Below are 23,598 nucleotides of genomic sequence, written 5' to 3' on the forward strand. Positions count from 1 at the left end.
GGCACGCCAAACCAGCCAAACAGAGAGGACTTTGGTTTTACCCCACTGGCTAACCATAAGTCATACAAGCAATTCCCTTAGACACTCCAATTTCCCAGTATCACCACCAGTGCTGCTTGTTATGGGGATGAATGGTTATGAAAACCAATACCCCAGTAAAAGAAAAAAGGTTCTCCTGATCCCAAAGGACCAAGCCCCAGACCCAGGTCAATATACAAATTAGATTTTACCCACAAATCACGTTGTTGCCAATCCTTTAGAATCTAAAATCGAAAGGTTTATTCATAAAAGGAAAAAGATATAGATGAGAGCTAGAATTGGTTAAATAGAATCCATTACATACAGTAATAGCAAAGTTCTTGGTTCAGGCTTGTAGCAGTGATGGAATAAACTGCAGGCTCAAATCAAGTCTCTGGAATACATCCACAGCTTGGATGGGTCATTCAGTCCTTTGTTCAGAGCTTCAGTTTGTAGCAAAATTCCTCCAGAGATCAGAAGCAGGATTGAAGACAAAATGGAGGGGTTTCAGGGCCTTTTATATTCTCTGCCTGTGGAAGGACCCCTTTTGTTCTTACTGTGGAAAATCAGCAAGATGGAGTCTGGAATTACATGGGCAAGTCTCATGTCCATACATAACTCAGTTTGCAGGCAGCAGCCATTGCTTACATGCTATCTTGAACGTTCCCAGGAAGACTTCTTATGTGGATTGGAGTCTCCCAAGGTCCATTGTTAGTTAAATGTTTCTTGATTGGGCACTTAATTTGCAACTTCCTTTCTCAAGAAGCTGACTAAATGCTTCACTAATGCTATTTAGAATCAAACACATTGAGATACAAGTACATAGCCAATATTCATAACTTCAGCTACAAAAATGGTACACACATACAGATAGCATAATCATAACCAGCAAATCATAACCTTTTCATAGACACCTCACACAACAACCTTTGTACAATATTTGCTGCAAATATATAACAGTGGTTGCACCAATGATCTATACGGTCATAATATTTGTCAATAATGTCACACCTGGTTTGACAATGGCATTCTGAGTCCCTAGAGTCCTCCCTGCAGCTTCAATTGGATACAGTGTTCCTCTTCACCTCCTGACGCTGCCTGCTGCATTCCAAAGGATGATGGCATATAGTGCTTTGGGATCCGGTAGGATGAAAGCTGGAAATGAAGTGCTTGTTATTCTTATGTTACCCATAGTGATGGCAGGAACTCAGGCAGTTTGTGGGGTAGTGGGCTGAAGGGTCGATGTGCAGGAATGAGGATGCTGGTAAGGAAGGTCATTCTTAGCGCCTGTCCCTGCTGCCGCTGGAGACAATGGCAGGATCAGACTCTTAGCCTGGGTCTACACTTGCAAGTTGTACCAGCATAGCTATGTTGGTTGGGGTATGAAAACCCAGCCCCCACCTGACTTAGTTGTGCTGACCTATCCCTCAGTGTAGACGCAGCTACATCGACGAGGTCAGGGAGGTCTAATGCCGCTGGTGGGGGGAGGGGTTCCTACACCGACTGAAAAGCCCCTTCTGTTGGATGGCCTGCATCTGCACTCAAGGGCTGCGCTGAGGTAGCTGTGCCAGCATAGGTGCTGTCGTGTAGACATACCATAGGCAGGAGTGATTCAATCACATGTACCCCCTGGAACTCCCTCTGATTCAGGCCCCTGCCCTGACCTCAGTACACAGTCTCCCCCTGCCCTGCCATGCAGTGCTGGTGTGTGGGGGAAGGGAAGTAAGCGGGAATGGCTGTAGGGCTCCTCTCTAAGCCAAGCGGGAGAGGTCTTTGAAGGGGCCCAGCGGGGTGAAAGGGGAAACATCCTGAACCCTGGGGGGTTGTGCTGGTCTCCCTGTGGAGCGCACACCTCACAGTGCCGGAGCAAGAGCAGCACGCGTCCTGCAAGCATCGTGGCCTGTCTCTGCCGGCCTGGCGTCTGCACTGACAGGAGGAGGGGGAGATGTGTGTGAGGAGTGAAAACTGCTGTGCAGGCGCAGGCAGGTAAACACTCCCTCCCCGAGGGATGTGGTGAGGCGGTGTGTACTCACCGCCCCCGTGTTCAGACAGCAGATCGAAGACACGATCCGGAAGAGAGAAGTATTTATAGAAACCAGGGCAGGCGAACAAACAGAGCCCTGAGCCAGTGCCAGTTCAGTGGCTGGTGATGCCTCGTTCTTTCAGGGAAACCTCTGCTGGCATGTGCCAGCTGGGGCTGACTGAGAATCGGGATGCCTCCCGTGCCCACCGCAGGTCCCTGCCAGGGTCGTGCAGGGGCCACGCCCTGCAAGTAGCACAGGTCAGAAGTTTTCAAGCAGAGTCCCAGAAGTGCTGCACGCCCATGTCAGTTACAGTTGGTACCTGCAGCTCTCCCTAATCCCCCCAAGGATCAGGCCCTCGATCCCCCCCCCCCCCCCCTTCGATCCCCCCCTTCCCCGACAAAGATTGTGGTTTGGGATGAAAAGTGCTGTGCAGAGCCCAAAGAGCTCTGCCAGTAAACAGGAGCTCAGACTCACTTCAGGTCTGACGCTGGGGCGAGGATCCTGCCTGGGTTTTGAAGGCCGTTGAACTCCTGTGTGCTAGCACGCCAGTGGTAGGTGTGGCCTACGGGCAACACAATACCCAGCTGGAGATGACAGCCAGGACGTCAAGCAGGCATTTCTCTGAGAATAATAATGAGGCCTTGTCTACACCAACTGTACTGCCTTAACCCTACCGGTATAGCTAACGTGTCCAACCCCTGGCGTGGATGCAGTTAGACTGGTATAAAGGTGCTTATACTGGTATTGCTGTTCCCCTAAGAGAAGGGGAGTTAGCTCTACTGGGTGAGGCACTGGGCCCACACTAGGGATTGTACTGGTATGTGTAGTTCGGTGAATAATCACCCCCTAACCAACGTGGTGTAGGGAGACCAGGCCCAGCCCACACTGCATGACCAGCTGGTCTCCCAGGGTTGGGGGGTCTGGATCTGGGGGTTTGTTTTGGCTGGCTGTGGAATTCAGCAGCGGATCTGGGTGCAGACTCTGACATTGTAGCGGGCAGTCTGGGCTCATCACATTGCGTGGCCTGCGGGTGTTTGGTTACAGGCTGTGAGCTCAGGATAGTCTCTAACAGCAGTCTGCACGTATGCTGTGCAGCACCTTGCTCTGCTAACATTGATTTAACCTGCGCCCCCTTGGGAAGTAGCTTCATATTAGTAGCTCTGGTTTCCAGATGGATAGATCAAGACCCAAAGAGATCCAAGTAAATTGCTGAAAGTTATGTGGTGAATCACAGCAGAACTGCGAATAAACCCAGGAGTCCTGATCTGCATCCCCCTTCTCTAGCAGTATCTTGCCGGGCTCTCTCCCTCAGCCTGCAGCGACTATTTTACTAGTCCAGGAGATGTGCAGCCTTAGTGCGTTCACGGCGCAGGTCCAGCCCAAGGTGTGAGCAGGGCCAGTCTCCTCTCACTGCCTTTCTGACATGCCTCCCCTCAACCTGGAAGGACCCTCTGTGGGGCGAGAAGGAGAGAGCGCTCTCTGCAATCTGTCCCACCCTGGGCCTCTCTGGCGCTGACCGTAAACCAGGTGATGGTTAGGAGACGAAGAACTGGACCGAGATCCTCTTTACTTATGTTGCATTGGCCCTACACAGACTTCACAGGGAAAGGTGATTTCCAATCCCTGTGGCAAGTTATCTCATCATGCTGCTGGCTTGAAGCCCTGCTGGCATTTGGCCTGGAGCTCCCCCCTTCTGTCTGTGCACCTTTGTCCAGACTGTCAGGCATAGCCAGGCCGCTGGGGTTGGAACAATAGCATTACTCTGGTAATGTTGTGCTGGCAGCCGAGGCTGAGTCCTAAACCCCAGCTAGGCCCAGCTGTGGGTGCCAGTGCTAATGGGGAGGGGGTGCTGCTGTTGGATGTGGCTGGAGAATCCAAAGGGTTACAGCAAGAGCAGGGCACTGTATGGAGCAGGCTGTGCCTGGGGTGCTGTTAGGTGCATGTACATTTATTGTGCACAAAGGGACTTGTGTTGGAGACAGTGTGGTCTAGTGGGTAGAGCACTGGACTCAGGTGACCTGGGTTCTACTCCTGGCTCTGCCACTGGCCTGCTGGGTAACCACGGGCAAGTCATTTCCCCTGGCTGTGCCTCAGTTTCCCCAATCCTGACCTCCTTTGCAAAGTGCTCTGAGCTCTACTGATGGAAGTGCCACATGAGAGCTAGGGATTATTAAGATTTGCTTAACGTGAGCTCTCCTTGCATGAGTATTAGCCACATGCTCATTACCACTTTGTGTGTCCCTTCTGTACCAACCGCATGCACTCTCAGCACCTTCCCCTCAGCACCAGGCTGCCCTTGGACTAGACCTGCCATGCGTCCAAGCAGGAGACACCCCTTTGTTCTGTCTTACTGGCTGGCCAGGGAAGCTGCTCAGCAAATATGATCAGCTCCTTCCTGTGTGTGGGTTTGGTTTTGTTCTCTCACACATAAACTACTTGGGGGAAAAGGATCTTAAAAACTCCTGGTGTTTTAAGGAAGTTAACAGGACCAATGGGACCCCACTCGCTTTTCCTAAGGAGGAATCGCAGAAGCTCGGGAGGGATGATATCTCCATCTCCCAGGGATTGATCCCTCCAGGAGATTTACAGAAGAGCAGGGAGTCCTGACTCCCCAGTCTGCTGCCAAGGGTACTAGGCACGTCTTACACCCAGACCTTTTGAAAGCAGTGTCAGTTACATCCAGAAAGATGCTGCCTTGTATTCCTGTCAGGGGCAGCATGGAGCTTGCTTGCTTTTCAAGTGCACTGGAGAAAAAGTGGGCATGGCTTTCAGTGAAAGGAGGGGGTGTGGTCAGGACCAAATCCCACCCTCTATAGGTTGCCTTCCAACAGCCGCGGGGTGGGGAAAACAGTCAACTGAGAAGGAGCAAGTTGGAAGCTGCCCAAAGCAGCTGTAAGGTGCCCATTGCCTACTGGGCACACAGGGGAGCAGTGCAGATGTGGATGCTGCTGCAAAACTGTGAGTGCCCATGGGAGCTACCCCTGTAGTACTGGAGGTGCTGGGTGGAGTTCTGTCTGGTGCTTGGGGGTAGGGAGCTGAGCAGAGAACTCTGTCCTGTACCGATGTCTTCATTTTATTGGGCTGCCTTGTCTCTGATGCGCAGAGATCGGTTTTGGAGTTTACGCTTGTGTATGTTCCTCTGTGGCTGGCCTGTGTGACCGATTGTGCAGTATCCCTACATGCATCCGAAGAAGTGGGTTGTAGCCCACGAAAGCTTATGCTCTAATAAATTTGTTAGTCTCTAAGGTGCCACAAGTACTCCTGTTATTTATCCCTACACTGCGTCTCCAAAGGCACGTGCATTGATAAGAAACTCACCCCAGAGTTTGCAGGCACACGTCTGCAACAGCAATGACACTGCACGCACAGCCCTATGGTCAGCACCCATCCACACCCACGTCACTGGAATACTTTGCCTCATGCAACCGTGACTTACTAAAATGCTGGTGACTTGTGATTTCTCCCCGGCTTCTAGATTACTTTCTCATTAGCCACACACCTTGTACTTGTGCACTGCCTATCTGCTTCTGCTGATACCATCAGCTGCCCATGCTCCTGTGTTAAGCATAACAGAAATCTTTAACAGTCTAGCTCACTGCTGTAGCTACAGGGGCCTCTGGGTGGGAGAAGGAGCTTTTACAGCGTTTTAACATCTTTAAAAAAGTCCATTATGATCTGCCTGGGCTCTGGCTCTCGGTGTGAGATTTGTGCACACACTGTTCTTTCTCTCCCATCCAAATGGTCTTCATATTGCCCCCTGCCACGCAAAAAGTGTAGACATCCCATTACACACGGAGATCAGTGAACACAACGGGCTGAGACAGAGAGATGTGTTACTAAGAAATCAGCTGAAGAATCCCCTAGCCTTGCAAATCTCCACAGGGCCTGAGGCCAGAAAATAGAACCTTGTCGACCTTGGGGTACATGGTCTGTGCTGCAAGAGGCATCCAGGAGGACAGACCCAGATGTGGCCTCCTCCTGCAGTCCCTTGAGCTAGCTGGTCTGAAATGAACAAGTGTTTATCATAGCCACAGTCCTTTGTGCTTCTCTAACATCCTCCCTCTGAGGAGCTCTGCCTACATTGCAAACGTTAACAAACTGGGCACAAGAGGCTTGTTTAAGGTCACACAAGTAGTTGGAGGCAGGGCTGGGCATTGAATCTAGGAGTCCTGGCCACCAGCCTCCTGCTCTAACCACAAGACCATTCTCCAGTGAGCCTGGGGGAGCTTTGAATGATTGCCCCCACGTTCATTGCTTGTAACTCCCTTTTAGGGCTTGCAAATGAAAACCAGTCCACACCTGCTGCTCTGAGCGGCTAGAGGGTGCTAATGCTCCTCATGTAACCTTTGAACTTGGTGAATTGGATGGTTCAGGCAGGACTTCCCCTTTCCCACCCCCAAAATACTCTGTAACAGAAATAGCTCTCTCTGAAAGTGTGGTCAGGGCAGCTGGCTGTGAATTCTGTGGTGCTGGATCGCGGGCCCCTGGAACCTCGAGGAAAGCAGAAGTGGCCAGGGAGCATTCAGCGTGCAGAAGGAAGTTTCACTTCTGTTGGGTCCAAACAGAAAGTGAAGGAGGCGACTTGCTTTGTCATGATGCACGTTTATTTTCGGATCAGTCCCTTCGAATCTCCAGGGCGGGGCTGGGGACCGAGCAGTGTGCCATGGGAGATAGTACTGCCACTGCATGGGCTCTACCCATTCTGTGGGTGCATGGGGACACGGCCCCAAGCACCTAGGCAAGTCTGAATGCAGCCAGGAGGAGGCTATGGAATTGGATCGCCTTGCAGAGCCCTCCGAGATCTGAGTGCCAGCATGGGGCAAGGAGCACGCTGCTGCTACCTAGGAGGGATACTGGCACTGATGTGCATGTCCACAGACTGTCCCTCAGGGTGGGAGCAGCCTTACGGCTGGCAGCGGACTCAGACAGGGCTGCCTCCAGGAATGGGAGATGGCTGGTCACCTAGGCAGTTAGTGGATTGGATCCCATTCACCCAGGGAATGGGGGCGTTATCAAACTCATCCGTCCCATTGGTCTGTTTGCACAGAATGGACCAGCCCCTCCCAAATCTCCCATCCCAGCAAGTGCTGAGTCTGGTGTCAGACCTGGGACTGGTTCTTTGGGGGCTTGCTCCAAAGACCTGGCCTGCGGATGCGGCGGGAGATCCCTCCAGGGCAGTGCAGCGGCATCCCTGCCAAGCCTTTGACGCAGTGTGGAAATTAAGCCAGCTGGAGAATCAAGCAAGTGTGCAGACCTCCCATAGACAGTGATTTAAAAAATTAATCGCAATTAATAGCACTGTTAAACAATAGAATACCAATTGAAATTTATTAAATATTTTGGATGTTTTTCTTCATTTTCAAATATATCAATTTCAATTACAACACAGAATACAAAGTGTACAGTGCTCACTTAATATTATTTTTTATTACAAATATTTGTGCTGTAAAAATGATAAAAGAAATGGTATTTTTCAATTCAACTCATACAAGTACTGTAGTGCAATCTCTTTATCATGAAAGTGCAACTTACAAATGTAAGGTTTTTTGTTACAGAACTGCACTCAAACAAAACAATGTAAAACTTCAGAGTCTACAAGTCCACTCAGTCCTACTTCTTGTTCAGCCAATCGCTAAGAGAAACAAGTTTTTTTACATTTACGGGAGATAATGCTGCCCACTTCTTAATTACAATGTCACCTGAAAGTGAGAACAGGCTTTTGCATGGCAATGTTGTAGCTGGTGTTGCAAGATATTTACGTGCCAGATGCGCTAAAGTTTCATATGCCTCTTCATGCTTTAGCCATCGTTCCAGAGGACATGCTTCCATGCTGATGATGCTCATTAAAAAAATAATGCGTTAATTAAATTAGTGACTGAACTCCTTGGGGGAAAATTATATGTCTCCTGGTTTGTTTTACTAGGGCTACCATATGTCCGGATTTCCCCAGACATGTCCGGCTTTTCGGTCTATAAATAGCCGTCCGGGTGGGGTTTCTAAAAATCTAAAAATGTCTGGGATTTCCCCCCGGTCGGCTATTTATAGACAGAAAAGCGGCGGCCAAGCGCCACTCGGCAGCCAAAGCCCCTTCCCTGCTCCCCCCATCCCCTGCAGCCCCTGCAGCCTTACCACGCCATCTGGCCCCGCAGCTGTCTTCCCCCTCCTCCCCTCCCCTGAACGCTCTGCCCCCCTGCTCTTCCCCCTCCCTTGCTTCCCGCGAATCAGATCTTCGCGGGAAGTCTGAAAAGAAGCAGGGGCAGGCGGGCGGCAGCAGCAGGTAAGCTGGGGCGGGGGGGAGGAGAGCTCCAGGGAGGCGTGGCCCTGGCCGAGCGGCTCCCTCCAGCCCGGGCCGAGCGGTGCCCGGCGGCCCCAGCGGCTCCGGCCCTGGCCCCAGCGGCTCGGGCCCGGCTTGGGCCCTGGGGCACTGGCCCCGGTTCCGGCTGAGTGCGCCAGCCCGGCCCCAGCGGCTCCGGCCTGGCTCGGGCCCCAGGGTGGCGGCCCCAGTTCCGGCCGAGCGCGCCAGCCCGGCCCTGGCCAAGCGGCGCCGGCCAAGCACTCCCGGCCCCAGCCGCTCCGGTCCAGCCCGGGCCCCAGGGCGGCGGCCCCGGTTCCGGCCGAGCGCGCCGGCCCAACCCGGGCCGAGCACCTGTGGCCCGGCCCCAAGCCCCGCGACCCCGGCTGGAGCTCCGGCCGGAGCGCAGCCCGATTTCTGGGCTCTTTAAAGCCGGCCCTGGTCAGGGGACAGGGAGGGGGGGCGGTTGGGGGTTCTGAGGGGGGCAGTCAGGGGGTGGGAAGTGGGAGGGAGTGGATGGGGGCGGGGCAGGGCAGGGGCTGGGCTAGAGCTGGGCTCCTCCCCCCCCAGTGTCCTCTTTTTTGCTTGTGGAAATATGGTAACCCTAGTTTTACCCGCATTCTGCCATATATTTCATATTACGGCAGTCTCAGATGATGACCCAACACATGTTGTTGTTCATTTTAAGACCACTTTCACAGCAGATTTGACAAAACGCAAAGAAGGTACCAATGTGAGATTTGTAAAGATAGCTACAGCACTTGACCCAAGATTTAAGACTCTGAAGTGCCTTCCAAAATCTAAGAGGGATGAGGCATGGAGCATGCTTTCAGAAGTCTTAAAAGAGCAACACTCCGATGCGGAAACTACAGAATCCGAACCACCAAAAAAGAAAATCAACCTTCTGCTGGTGGCATCTTACTGAGATGATGAAAATGAACATGCGTCGGTCCGTACCGCTTTGGATCGTTATCGAGCAGAACGTTTCATCAGCACGGATGCATGTTCTCTGGAATACTGTCCTGAATCGTGCTGAAAAGCCAAACATCCTGATTTCTTTTGGCAGGAACTAAAGTCTCAACAAACTCTATTCCAAAAGCCTCCAAATGCAATGTTTTGGCTTGCTCCTGGGGCAGTTGGCTATATGAGCAAGCAGCTGCCCAGGTTGTCGGGCAGTCTGGCGGTCAAGCTGCCTGGAGTGCCTGGACCCCGAGAAGCCAGCTGGTTTGGTGGTCGAGCAGCCCGGGGGGCTGGACACCAGGAGATTGAGGACATTGGGTGCTTGCTGGCCAGCTGCTTGGCACCATATAGCTAGGGGAGCCGGGAAGTGGGGAGCAAGGGAACCAGCCAGCTGGCTACCTGGCACCCTGGGGAGCTGAGGATTTGGGGAGCGAGATGAGTGGGTGTGTTTGCAGGAAACCAGGCAGGTTTCCCTCAAACACTTTGGAATTTTCTGGTGTTAAAACTGTTCCCTTGGAGAAGTTCTGAGCAGCTCTGTTTAGAAGTCATGGGAGGGTGCTCTTTCGGCGTCAGAAGTGACAGATGCCTCCACCTGGGGTGCTGGGCTGCTCGGGGTGTCTACTTTGAAATGGACCATAAAACAAAGCAGGCCTGGCCACTCCTATAAGGAAAGATCCATGGGCCCTGTTAGCACAGAGGTTGTAGATGATATATTCTGGCCACCTTCCAACTCACCTTACCATGTTTTCTCTGAAGTTTCAATTAGGTACATTATCTGCCTTCACTTGCAGTCCAAAACTGTGATGTAGCTTTGCTGTTAAACGGTTGCTGTGTTCCACCCCAGAGGTGGCTGTGTCCAGTTACAAAGGAAGTGACCCTGGCAGATCTCTGACCTTTTTCACAGGGGGGGTTATGAGTCTTTTGATGCGGTTCTGCTCTGAAGGAAGGCAGGACTGTGTAGAACGGGCACACAGCAGAGTCCTGTGCATGTGTGTCAGGCTTTTTACTCTTCTGAACCCAACAGAGACCAATCAGCTGTAGGAGAGGGAGCTGAGGTCACCCTGGGAATTGGTTACTAAATTCCAGTTGCTAGGCCAGCTCAGGAGATAAATAGCAGCAGATCTTTCGGAGCTGTTGTTTCGGACTGTCTGCAGACTCAGCCAGGTAGCACTACATCTGAAGATTATCTTTGCAACCATAGGGGCTGGAGATCTAGCGCTTTTTTGCTCTCAGCGACAGCAGTGCAACCCCATGGATTGCAGTGGATTACTCCTGATTTACACAGGTGTAATGGAGAGCAGAAGATTTTTAGACAAAGAGTTTAGATTCTGTGACAATCGGAAAATAAACTGTGAGTTTGTGGTTGCGAAATTGCGTTAATACAGAGGACCCTGCCCCCAATCTGAATTTTATAGATTCAGAGTAAAACTACCCTTTAATTTGCTGCAGTTGATACAGGACTTGCTCATCCTTGGATCAAAATGGTTTCAAAGTGCCAAGTATTGTTCATTAATACAGATAGGCCTTTAGTTGGTTGCTGGCTGTGTTTTTCTGGCACTGCTGAGGTGAAGGGAGGGTTTCACACCTAGACTAAGATGCATCAGGCCAGTGAATCTGCATGGTGTAAGGAGTGGTTGGCTCGGATTCTCTGCCCACTCTTATTGGAGCAGCGGCTCCCTGGCCTGACTCACCCCCCAGCTTGTGTTTCCTTTCCTCCCATGATCTATTTTTATCTCTGCTAAGCACCTGCAGTCCACCTGCAGCTTCCCTGACTCACTTCCTCATTCACCTGCATGACAGGAAAGGCAGGAGCTGCTCATTTGCATGCAGCCATGCCGTTGGTCCATTGATACTTTGTTTTGAGCTGGCGGCTTCCCTGGGCTGGGATAGTAAGTGCAGCTTCCCCGGGCTCCAGTTTGCAACTCGTCCTGCCTTTGACTCACTTGCTCAGAAACCATGAATTGCGAGGCAGACCCAGTCCCGGGAGCGTAGCTGTGTGCAGGAGGAGAGCGGCGTTGGTTGACGGCGCCAGAGAGCAAGGTTTGGATACTGGTATAATGTCACCATCTGACATGGACAGATTAGGGAGGTGAATATTTATTTCGGTCTCTCTTATATACACACACACACAAAGCTCCCAGGTACACATATAAACTCACTCTTTCTCATTCATTTTCACACTCACAGTTCCCCATTCCAGGTACAACACACACACACACACACACACACACACACACAGAGCTCCCCATCCAAGGTACAATACACACACACACAGAGCTCCCCAGTTATGTATGCGTGCACACACACACCCCTCACTAGTGTGTATGTGTGTGAGCGCACACATACACACACAGAGCTCCCAGGTTCACACACTCTCTTTCTCACACATACACACGACTCCCAGATACCCCATCTTCCTTTCCTACATCTCCATGCATCATTCCCACAGATCCACACTAACATAGGCACCCCCATGTACGCTAGACCCCAGACATACAGGCTCGCCACACATAGGGGCAGGTACTCACAAATACACTCCTACGGTGAGGTCTCTTCTTTCTGTTTCTCACCTACATGTCCACAGGCATGCAGAGACTATATTTAGCTCCTTCTCGGGGCTGAAATGTGTATTCCTCTGGAGGGTATCTGTGCAGAAGGGCTGAGAGAAATCTCTTCCACTGCCAGCCAGACTGGGGTGGGGGAAGGGGAAGTCTGTGCCTTCTGCATGTCCCTCAGACTTCCCTGGGGGAGCCAATCCAGGGCATGTGCCTTTGGGGCCAATGAGTGGCCATTAGTTTCTCAAGCATTAGCACAGACCTTTGGAATGGCCATGGTGGAGCTGACCAATGGGCCAGGTGTCTCCAGCCATGACCAATGCAGAAGCCAGGTGTAAAACCCTGTATTGCACATTATTATGCATTGTTTTCTGCCCCCTGCTGGCAATCGGCTCACCATTTCAGGCGGGAGTGCTAGCCCTTGAAATGTTGTGTAGCTTATAGACTAGAGTCTGACCCCACTGACCTGCCTTGCATAGACTAGGAGGGTGTTGAGAAAAGGCCTTTCTTCCTGCCAGCGTGAGATCTGTGAGCTGGGGGATTGCTTCCCAAGGAAAGTGGTGGAAGCCTCAGTCTCTTGAGTCATTTAAAACCAGAGAGTAACTTGTAGGGACAGTCCAGGCCTGGTCCTTGAGTGAATCAGATGGTGATAATAGCGTATACATTGTGCTTTTAATTTTCAATGGTGTAATCCTCACAGCAGTTCTGTGGGCAAGTGAAGTATCTTTGACTAGATGACTGGGTGCCCCATGAGGCTGCTGCCATCTCTAACATCTGTGATGCTGGGACAGTAAATGGAGCAGTTGCCAGTCTGATATGGTGATCTGCATCTTTCCCCCCCTCTGCTAACATTTAAGGGTAGGGGAATGGGTTGGCAAAAAAAAAGTCAAATTCCCATGAAAATGCTGACAGATACATAGCCAAATAAGCCTGCTTAGTGTACATATGTGGCCATGCGTGTTTGTGCAGGAGGCAGTGGGTGTGTGAATGCACATATGTGGGTATGCGTATCCGGGTGGGGAGGTGGTGTGTGTGTGAATGCACATATGTAGTCATGCGTGTCTGGGTGGAGAGGTTGTGTGTGTGTGTGAATGCACATATGTGGGCATGCGTGTCCGGATGGGGAGGCGATGGGTGTGTGAATGCACGTATGTGGGCATGTGTGTTTGTGCAGGAGGTAGTGGGTGTGTGAATGCACATATGTGGCATGTGTGTCTTGACAGGGAGGCAATGGCTGTGAATGCATGTATGTGGCATGCATGTCTGGGCAGGGAAGTGGTGTGTGTGAGAATGCACGTATGTGGCACGGGGGTCTGGGTGGGAGATGATGGGTGTATACCCAGAGCCAGGCTTAAGGGCATGTGTGCTAACAGTAACACCTGCTGCTTTCTTGCCCAGGTCCCTCTCCAGGGCTGATGAGCTGAGCTGGGAGCTGGCAGTAACAGATGCCCAGCTGCTCTTATGAGGGTGTTAGAGGAAGTTCAAGCCATGCTCTGGAGTAGCCATTTCTTCCATTCTCATTGCCCACTGGAGCACTAACCTTCCCCCCATTCATAAAAGGGAAACAACTGATTTGTTTGTTCCCCCTGCGTTTTGCAGAGCGACTTCCTATTGTTGGCTCAGTCCTCAGCTGCTGCTTTGCAGAGCTCCCCACAGCTGAGCATGGCAGCAGACGGTAAAGATTGCTGCAAGCCGCCTCTCTGACACCGGCCCTGGCCGGGGGCTGAGCCAGTGCCTGGCGCAGCCCAGGAGCGACTCTAACTTGTGCAGTCTGTAGTGCTCCACAAGTGGGTAGGACTGCGTGGGAGCACAGCCCATGCCACGGGGGAGGAGCTGGCCGAGGAGTACTGATATGGAGCTGACTCTGCATTTAGGGCAGTTTTATGGTCACTGGCCCCATCCTGTTGCCACAAAGGGAGGTGACTGCAGGGCAGGAGCTGTTTTAAACACCAGGTTTGGGTTTGAATTTTTAAAATATCAGGTTTTTCACCTTGCAGAGAGGCCTCAAGGGACGGGGGGCGGGTACTCCAGCCAGCAGAATTTCACTATTCTCAGTGTTCCCTGGCTGAATCAGCTCCCATTCTCCAAGCCATAACCGTGCCAACTAAGGGGTCAAAAGTCAGTGCCATGCTTTCATTGCCCGTTTGTGCGAGGAGGCGAATCGAGCTGCAGTCACTTCCTGGAAGGGACTTTTTGGCCAAAGGGCATTTTTCTGACTGGGAAGCTGTTTGGATGGGACTGAGGCTGCACCATCTGTGCCGCAAATTGAATGCGTCTTGAGCCATCTCTCCATGAAGACCTGCCAACCAAAGTAAGGATCTGAGTCTGTCATTGCTTCATTAGTGCTGATATGACTCAAGGAGTGCAGCTGACTCACTACAGGAGTGTTGGAAATACACCTACAAGCACTGGTAACTGAATGACTAGCGAATCTGAAGGACTATATGGTATTTGCAAGGCTCTGTTGCTAAGATGATTAGCTGCTTGATTTGTAGATTGCATGTCAAAGCAAAGGAGACAGGGGAGGTGGGGGGTCTCTAGGATGCTGAACAAGATAACAATATAAATAATAGCTAAGGCTTTGGACTTCTAGTGTCTCCCATTCATGGGTTAAAAGCACTTCCAAAGGGTGAGGACTCCAGCTGGGGGTACGAGCTCTGGGGTGGGGTGAGAAATTAGGGGTGCAGGGTGTGGGAGGGGCTCCGGGCTGGGGCAGGGGGTTGGGGTGCAGTAGAGGGTGCGGACTCCGGCTGGGGGTGTGGGCTCTGGGGTGGGGCCGGGGATGAGGGGTTTGGGGTGCAGGAGGGGGCTCTGGGCTGGGGCCGAGGGGTTTGGAGTGTGGGAGGGGACTCAGGGCTTGGGCAGGGGGTTGAGGGGCAGGAGCGGGTGCGGGCTCTGGGAGGGAGTTTGGGTGCGGGAAGGGGTTCCTACCTGGGAAAGGGGTTTCGGGGTGTGGGCTCTGGCCGGGTGGCACTTACCTCAGGCGGATCCCAGTTGCCGACGCAGCGGGGCTAAGGCAGGCTCCCTGCCTGCCCTGGCTCTGCGCTGTTCCCGGAAGTGGCCGGCATGTCTGGCCCCTAGGCGGAGGTGCGGCCAGGTGGCTCTGCACAGTGCGCGCTACCCACGCCCACAGTCGCCACCCCCATAGCTCCCATTGGCCACAGTTCCCAGCCATTGGGAGCTGCAGAGCCGGGGCCGGATCACAGAGATTCCCCGGCCGTCCCTGTGCCTAAGGGCCGCAGGGACATGCCCGCCACTTCTGGGAGCTGCGCGGAGCCAGGGCAGGCAAGGAGCCTGTCTTATCCCTGGTGGGCCACCGACTGGATTTCTAACGGCCTGGTCTTGGAGTTGATTGTGTGTGTGTGTGTGTGAAAAGTTGCTGTGTTAGGGCCCTGCTCCGTCAGTAGGTGTCTGCATGTGAAGTCCACCAGTATAAAAGCTGGTGAGCCTCAGAATGGACCCACCTACCCTTTGACAGCAGTCCCCTCTGTGGCCTTTATGAACACAGCGCCATTGTCTCACTGCTTAGGTGTGGCACAAGAGTTACAGTAAATAGCCTCTGGCTCCATGCTGTGAGTCTAGCAGCAAGGCACCTGCCCTCTGTGCTTGGAGACACAGCCTGAACCTCTTGGTGTGGACTCTGCAAGTGGGACAGCTGTCAGGGAGCTCCCGATTTTTATAGCCTACCCTGTTCCCCCCCCCACTTCGTTCTCTCCTAGGAAAGGCCGCTGACGCCCCAGCTCAGAATGCAGGAGGGCTTGGCTTAGGGCCAGCTGAGTTCCATCGCACCCTCACAGACTTTACTTGGCAGGAGGACACTGGAGCTGTGCAGGCACTTCTAAAGGGAAGTGCACATATGTGGGCATGTGAGTCTCCCTGGGAAGGCAGACTCAGCCTTCTCTGTGCTAAGGGATTTACCCTGGTTACAGCTCCTGGCATAACTGCAGAGCTGCAGCCGACTGTGCAGATAGGCAAAGCCAGTTTTAAGCAGGAGGATTGCTCCATCAGTGTGGTCTAGTAGCTAAAGCGCTGGAGGGGGACTCAAAGATATGGGTTCTAGTCCTCTAGCTGGGTGACCTCAGGTGAGTCACTTCCCCGCTCCGTGCCTCAGTTTCCTCATCTGTAAGATCAGGATAATTATGCTGACCTGCTTTGTAAAGCACTTGGAGATTGACTGATTCATAGATTCTAGGACTGGAAGGGACCTCAAGAGGTCATCGAGTCCAGTCCCCTGCCCTGATGGCAGGACCAAATACTGTCTAGACCATCCCTGATAGACATTTATCTAACCTACTCTTAAATATCTCCAGAGATGGAGATTCCACAATCTCCCTAGGCAATTTATTCCAGTGTTTAACCACCCTGACAGTTAGGAACTTTTTCCTAATGTCCAATCTAAACCTCCCTTGCTGCAGTTTAAGCCCATTGCTTCTTGTTCTATCCTTAGAGGCTAAGGTGAACAAGTTTTCTCCTTCCTCCTTATGACACCCTTTTAGATACCTGAAAACTGCTATCATGTCCTCTCTTAGTCTTCTCTTTTCCAAACTAAAGAAACCCAATTCTTTCAGCCTTCCTTCATAGGTCATGTTCTCAAGACCTTTAATCATTCTTGTTGCTCTTCTCTGGACCCTCTCCAATTTCTCCACATCTTTCTTGAAATGCGGTGCCCAGAACTGGACACAATACTCCAGTTGAGGCCTAACCAGCGCAGAGTAGAGCGGAAGAATGACTTCTCGTGTCTTGCTCACAACACACCTGTTAATGCATCCCAGAATCATCTTTGCTTTTTTTGCAACAGCATCACACTGTTGACTCATATTTAGCTTGTGGTCCACTATAACCCCTAGATCCCTTTCTGCCGTACTCCTTCCTAGACAGTCTCTTCCCATTCTGTATGTGTGAAACTGATTTTTCCTTCCTAAGTGGAGCTGAGGACAAGTGCTACGTAAGATCTAGGTGTTATCACAGTGGGGATATGCCCCGAGGCTGAAATCAAGGCAAATCACCTATGGAATAAAGGCAGAAGGAGGCCGCATTAGCTAGTGGCCAGTACAAAGAGACTGAGTGTCTAGGGGTATGTCTACACTATGAAATTAGGTCGATTTTATAGAAGTTGATTTTTAGAAATCGATTTTATACAGTTGATGCGTATGTCCCCACTAAGTGCATTAAGTCGGTGGAGTGCGTCCTCACTACCGTGGCTAGCATCGACTTACGGAGCGGTGCACTGTGGGTAGCTATCGCACAGTTCCCGCAGTCTCTGCCGCCCATTGGAATTCTGGGTTAAGCTCCCAATGCCTGATGGGGCAAAAACATTGTCGTGGGTGGTTTTGGGTACATGTTGTCAGTTGCCCCTCCCTCCGTGAAAGCAATGGCAGACAATCATTTTGCGCCTTTTTTCCTGGGTTACCCGTGCAGACGCCATACCACGGCAAGCATGGAGGTCGCTTAGCTCACCGTCACCGCTGCTGTTGTGGGCAAGTCTACTGTGGGGGCTGCTGTGATCCAAGTAGCCAATGCAATCATTGACGTTCTGTTATCAAGGGTAGTGACTCTGGGAAATGTGCGGGCCTTTTTAGATTTTAGGTGCATCACATTCCTGTCCTTAGTCGCTGGGGAAGAAGTCTTGCAGCCGTACATTCCAGTCCGATCGGCACTGTAACACCCCATAGCACTTCTGTGGTTGACACATGTAACAGCTCCAGGGATTTTGCTCTTTTGCCTTGGCCGAGGTACCTTTCCCTACCAGGACCTCCAAGCATTCGACACAGAAGCACCTGCAGCAGCTGGCATTGCTACACAGCAGCAGCTCCTTGCCTTCGCAGCAGACGGTGCAGTGGGACTGGTACCCATCCTTGTTGGACATGTAGCTTGGCCAGGGATTCTGGGAACGTCTTCCCTGCCCGGCTCCTAGCAACCTCCAGGGCATGGTGTACGGCTCCACCGCTTCCGCTGCACCTCTGCTCTCCTGCTCCCCAGCGACGAGCTCGAGGGATCCGTTTTGGTCCTCCTGGATGCTGCTGGCAGACGTGGTACTGCTGCTCTGGGAGGACTCCTTGGAATCTTCCTCAGTGAGGTCAATCAGGGGCGCCTGGACAGACATGGCCATCCTCCTCTTAGAGCACCGAATGGGAGCCAGAGACTCCAGGTCATTCTCTTCTTTAAGTTTTGTCTCATGGAGATTCAGTCCTGCCTGGAATATCGTGCCAGCTGGAGGCTTCTGCCTCAGGCTGCTCTCCCAGACGGCAGCACCGCACGGTCGCACCTACTCCAGCCTATCTTGCTCCCATGGCTCATGAAACCTGGACAGTAGTAAGGAGCAGTTCAACTGTAGGCTGAGCAAGTGCAGAATGGTGGTAGAATGTGCCTTTGGACGTTTAAAAGCTTGCTGGCGCTGTTGGTCAGACCTCAGCGCAGCAAACATTCCCATTGTTATTGCTGCTTGCTGTGTGCTCCATAATATCTGTAGGGTGACCAGACAGCAAATGTGAAAAATCGGGACAGGGGGTGGGGGGTAATAGTAGCCTATATAAGAAAAAGACCCAAAAATCGGGACTGTCCCTATAAAATTGGGACATCTGGTCACCCTAAATATCTGTGAGAGTAAGGGGAGACGTTTATGGCGGGGTGGGAGGTTGAGGCAAATCAGCTGGCATACGATTTTGAGCAGCCAGACACCAGGGCAATTTGAAGAGCACAGCAAGGTGCGCTGTGCATCAGAGAGGCTTTGAAAACCAGTTTCATGATCGGCCAAAAATCAAACTGTTTGAATGACAGCCTTCTGTTGCTTGGGCCATCCTCTGGAGTGGAGTGGCTGGGTGCCCGGAGCCTCCCCCCCACATTTTTGGGCGTCTGGGTGAGGAGGCTATGGAACATGGGGAGGAGGGGAGGCGGTTATACAGTGGATACAGCGGGGGTCTGTGCTCTTGTTGGCTTTCCTGCAGCTCCAACAGATGCTTCATCATGTCCGTTTGCTCCCCCAACAGACGCTTCATCATGTCTGTTTGCTCCCCCATTAGCCTCAGTATCGCGTCCTGCCTCCGCTCTTCGTGCTCACTTAATTCTTTCCTGGCCTCTGCCACTGAATGCCTCCATGCATTAAGCTGTGTCCTATCAGTGCGGGAGGACTGCATGAGTTTGGAAAACATGTCATCGCGAGTGCATTTTTTTCACCTTCTAATCTGTGATAACCTCAGGGACGGAGATGATAAGGGGACCGTAGAAACATTCTACGCTCTACGATTCTGGGGGGACTGCATGGTCACCAGTGCTGCTAAGTTTGCCACGCTGACCAAACAGGAAATGAAATTAAAATGTTCCTGGGGCTTTTCCTGTGTACCTGGCTAGTGCATCGGAGTTCAAAGTGCTGTCCAGAGCAGTCACAATGGAGCACTCTGGGATAGCTCCCGGAGGTCAATACCGTCGATTTGTGTCCGCACTTCCCCAAATTCGACCCAGCAAGGTCGATTTTAGCGCTACTCCCCTTGTTGGGGAGGAGTACAGAAGTCGATTTTAAGAGCCCTTTAGGTCGACGGCACGGGGTTGGTTGTGTGGACTTAGTAATTTTTAAATCGACCTAACGCAGCTAAATTCGACCTAACCCTGTAGTGTAGACCAGGCCTAGGAAACCTCATTTTATTTCTGCCAATAGCTTGTCCTGGCACTTTGGGTAAGTCATTTGCCTTCTCTGTGCCTCAGTTTCCCCATCTATGGTACTGGCCTAGCTTTGTAAAGTCAAAGTTTTGAGATTGGCGAGGTGAGGCTCTATCAGTGGTACTGTTTGGATGACAACTAGTATAAGTGGCTGAGCAGTGACTTCCAAACGCACCTCCAATGGGTTTTGATTTATTCCAGAAGTAAAATACTGTTTCCACCGCGCCCCCCATTAACACAATCATGGGGCCAAATTACTTCCTAAGCAGGAATGCAGAGGTGACTCCATAGTTTCCTTGGTTGAGCTGGTTGCAGATTTTCCAACTGAACATTTTTTCTATGGAAAAATGCCATTTTGTTCACCTTGAAACTTTCCACAGGGAAGTTGATTTAGATGAAGTTTTTTTTAGAAAAAAAAAATCCAGAACAGAATGGTTTTGATTTTGTTTGCTTTGAAATTACTTTTCAATTTTTTTATTTTATATTCCATTATACATTATAAAATAGCGAAAAGTCAAAATTGAAATGAAACATTCTAACTGACCCAAAACTAAATATTTTTGAAAATGGCATTTCATGGGACGTTTTGAAATCTTTGGTTTTGTTCTGACTTGGAACTGAAACAAATTTCAAAATTGCAAAATTTCCAATGACACTGGAAATTCCAGTTCCCTCCCATCTCGGTTCCTAGGATGCTTCCCTTGGGAGGTGGGGGTTCCGCACCTGCAAATCCTCAGAGAGCCATGCAGAAGGGTGCGTTGGAAGCAAGGAACATACACAGAAATCCTAGTCTACAGGCTGGTTCTGGGACCCTCCTCTGGCCCCTGAGCTGTGCATCTGCATGGGACTGGCACTGCTAGGCTGCAGCTGACCGGTGCTTTCCACAGCACGGTGAGTCACCAGAAGTTAACAGTGCTTCAGACTCCATGGAGCTAGAGCCCTGCTTGCAAGGGGAGAAAGGAGCACATTATGGAGCTGGAATCCCCTCTCCCCCTGCCCTGTTGAGGTGCAGGCTCCCCTCCCTTCTGAGTGCTAATGCAGAAGGGCCTGGGTAGATTATGTGGAATGGCCACACCCAACTCCTCCCAGATATTTGGGGGCTGAAGGTTGTGCCATGCATCCCCGAAAAGATAATTTTCTCCAGCTTTGTAGCTAGGGTCTGGATTTGACCTGTTAACTCAACCTGCTGAGCCAGTAATGTCCCTGGGCAGGTGATATACAAACAGATGGGCCAGGGTTTTTTAGATTTGTTAGGATTTCTATGATTCCCAAAGACAAACCTTAGGAGTTAGCAATGGGAAAGACCTGTCAGGCCTCCCAGCCCATCTGGGACTGTTCTCTCCAGCACAGCACAGTTGCTAGAGTATTTGTCCAGCCAGGTGTTTTAAACTCCAAGCAATGGGGTTTCCGCAGCCCAGAGCTGCCAACAATCCCCCTAGCTGCAGGGACTCCCAGCATATGCCCAGGCATGCCCCAGTGCTGGAGGTCAGTGTAGTGTCGCTCATGCTGTGCTTATAGCACTGGAGAAATTCTCCCCCAGCTATCGGCTAGCTGTTCACAGCCCCTGTATGCTGCCGCAGTTGCGCATAGGTATTGGGGTGGAGGGAGAATTTCACTCTCTGGATCTTGCTCATCATTTGGAAGTTTTTCCTGCTGTTCAGCATATATTTTCTTTGGATGGTTTCATCCCAAGAGTAGTCCTGAGCAACCACTGAAGTGAAGCATTTATGCTGACTGAGTTTGTTTCCCTAGGTGGGAATCTCCTCTAGTGAAACCAATCTCTCTAAGAGGCTGCAGGAAACCCGATTCCTTGGGTATTGCAGCTGATCCATCAATAGGCATCTGAATTGCCAGGTTGGGCTTTTAATTTCTCCCTCCCTTCTGCTGCCTCAGGTTGCTTGGGGGGGAGGGATAGCTCAGTGGTTTGAGCAGTGGCCTGCTAAACCCAGGGTTGTGAGTTCAGTCCTTGAGGGGGCAATGTAGGGATCTGGGGCAAAATCAGTACTTGGTCCTGCTAGTGAAGGCAGGGGGCTGGACCCAGTGACCTTTCAGGGTCCCTTCCAGTTCTATAAGATAGGTATATCTCCATATATTTGCTTCCTAGTCTGGAATTCTGCTGTTTTGAATTTGATCTCTGGTGTGACTCCACTGCAGTTAATGGCAATGCACCAGGTGTGGGGATGGATGGTCCAGTTTGTTAGTGGTGTCTGCCACACTTTCGCCCTTGGGACTGTGATGGGTCGCAGCAAGATGCATGACCTTGTCACATGTCTGTGTAATGTCACTGTGGAGCACTGGGCAAGGTGCCAGAAATCAGGGTGGATCACTTGGTTTCACTGCCGCTCTCTAGCGTGAGAACTGCAGTCAAATGTCTGCAGCTGCCCTTCAAGAGGCGCTGCCTGTTTTATACGACACTTAAAGAATAAACAAGGAAGAAACCAGCTAGAAATTCAGTGTTTGCTTCCTTGTGTTTGAGGCTGTTTGAGATTGGATTTAGTGCCAGACAGACAGCTCTGGAGACAGAAGGCCACAAAGCAGGAAGAGCAGGGGCATCATCAGGACCAATACCTTGCCAAAATGCCAAAACCCTGACCCAGAGGGGCCAAGGGGTTTGCAGTGTGGGAGGGGGCTCTGGGCTGAGCTTGGGGCAGGGGGCTGGGGTGCAGGAGGGGGTGAGGCATGCAAGTTCTGGGAGGGTGTTTGGGTGGAGGAGGGGGCTCTGGGTTGGGGCAGAGTGTTGGGGTGCAGGAGGGGGTACAGGGTGCTGGCCGTGGGAGGGGGTCAAGGCTGGGGCAGGGGGTTGGGGTGCAGGAGGGGTTTCGGGGTGCTGGTTCTGGGATGGGAGTCAGGGCTGGGGCAGAGTGTTGGGATGCAGGAGGGGGTACAAGGTGCTGGCTCTGGGAGGATGGTCAGGGCTGGGGCAGAGTGTGGGGTGCAGGAAGGGGTACAGGGTGCTGGCTCTATGAGGGGGCTCAAGGCTGGGGCTTTGGGGTGCAGGAGAGGGTTTGGGGTGCCGGAGGGGGTATGAGGTGCTGGCTCCAGGAGGGGGCTCAGGGCTGGGGGTTGGGGTGCGGCCTCCCGCCGGGCAGCACTCACCTCCAGCGTCTCCCGGTTGGTGGTGAAGTGTGGCTGCCGCTAAGGCAGACACCCTGCCTATCCTGGCCCCACGCCGCTCCCAGAAGGGGCCAACGTGCCCCTGTGGCGGGGGACATGTGGCTCCAAGCGGTGCCCCCCTCCGCAAGCACCACCCCCGCAGCTCTCATTGGCCACAGCTCCCCGTTCCTGGCCAATGGGAGCTGCAGGGGTGGTGCTTGCAGGCAGGAGCAGTGTGCAGAAGGAGACCCCTGTCCCCCCGCCCCCGGAACTGCGTGGCCGCACTGGCAGCTTCCGGGATCAGTGTGAGGCCGGGATAGGCAGGGAGCCTGCCTTAGCGGCAGCCACGCTACACCACCAACCGGGAGACGCCGGAGCTCAGGATCGACCGGTTGGTGACCACTGGTATAGACACTTCTTACAGTGGTGGAAGGGATTTTTCTGTTGTAGGTAATATGCCTCCCTTAGTGACAGTAGCTAGGTCACTGGAAGCATTCTTCCATTGACATACAATCTACATTTTAAGTGTAAAGAGCAACAGAGAGTCCTGTGGCACCTTTAAGACTAACAGATGTATTGGAGCATAAGCTTTCGTGGGTGAATGCCCACTTCATCGGATGCAGTTTCCGATGAAGTGGGCATTCACCCACGAAAGCTTATGCTCCAATACATCTGTTAGTCTTAAAGGTGCCACAGGACTCTCTGTTGCTTTTTACAGATCCAGACTAATAAGGCTACCCCTCTGATTTTAAGTGTAGATCACTCAGGCCTGTGACAGACTTGCAATATCTTGGACAAACTTTATGGAATTAAGTTAAACCTTATTGAATTAGGTTTAATACCTTTGGGGCCCATTCTATTAAAAATGCAACCATGTATGTTATTGTGGAATTGTGTGAAACTTCTCTAGGAGGAGGGGGCTGCTAATATCATTCCTCTGGTCATCAGCTCTCTGGAGAGGTTCACATCTGCTGGTTCAAACTGGATTCTCCAGAGACCAACA

General features: G+C 51.8%; 1 protein-coding gene across 1 annotated transcript in view; it reads left to right on the plus strand.

The window, feature by feature from the left end:
- LOC135883446 (diacylglycerol kinase delta-like) overlaps positions 1-23,598 on the plus strand; it is a 180,606-nt gene that overhangs the window by 55,263 nt on the left and 101,745 nt on the right. The gene's annotated exons all lie outside the window — the stretch shown is intronic.

The sequence above is a fragment of the Emys orbicularis genome, chromosome 9 (assembly GCF_028017835.1).
Source record: "Emys orbicularis isolate rEmyOrb1 chromosome 9, rEmyOrb1.hap1, whole genome shotgun sequence".
NCBI classification, from domain to species: domain Eukaryota; kingdom Metazoa; phylum Chordata; order Testudines; family Emydidae; genus Emys; species Emys orbicularis.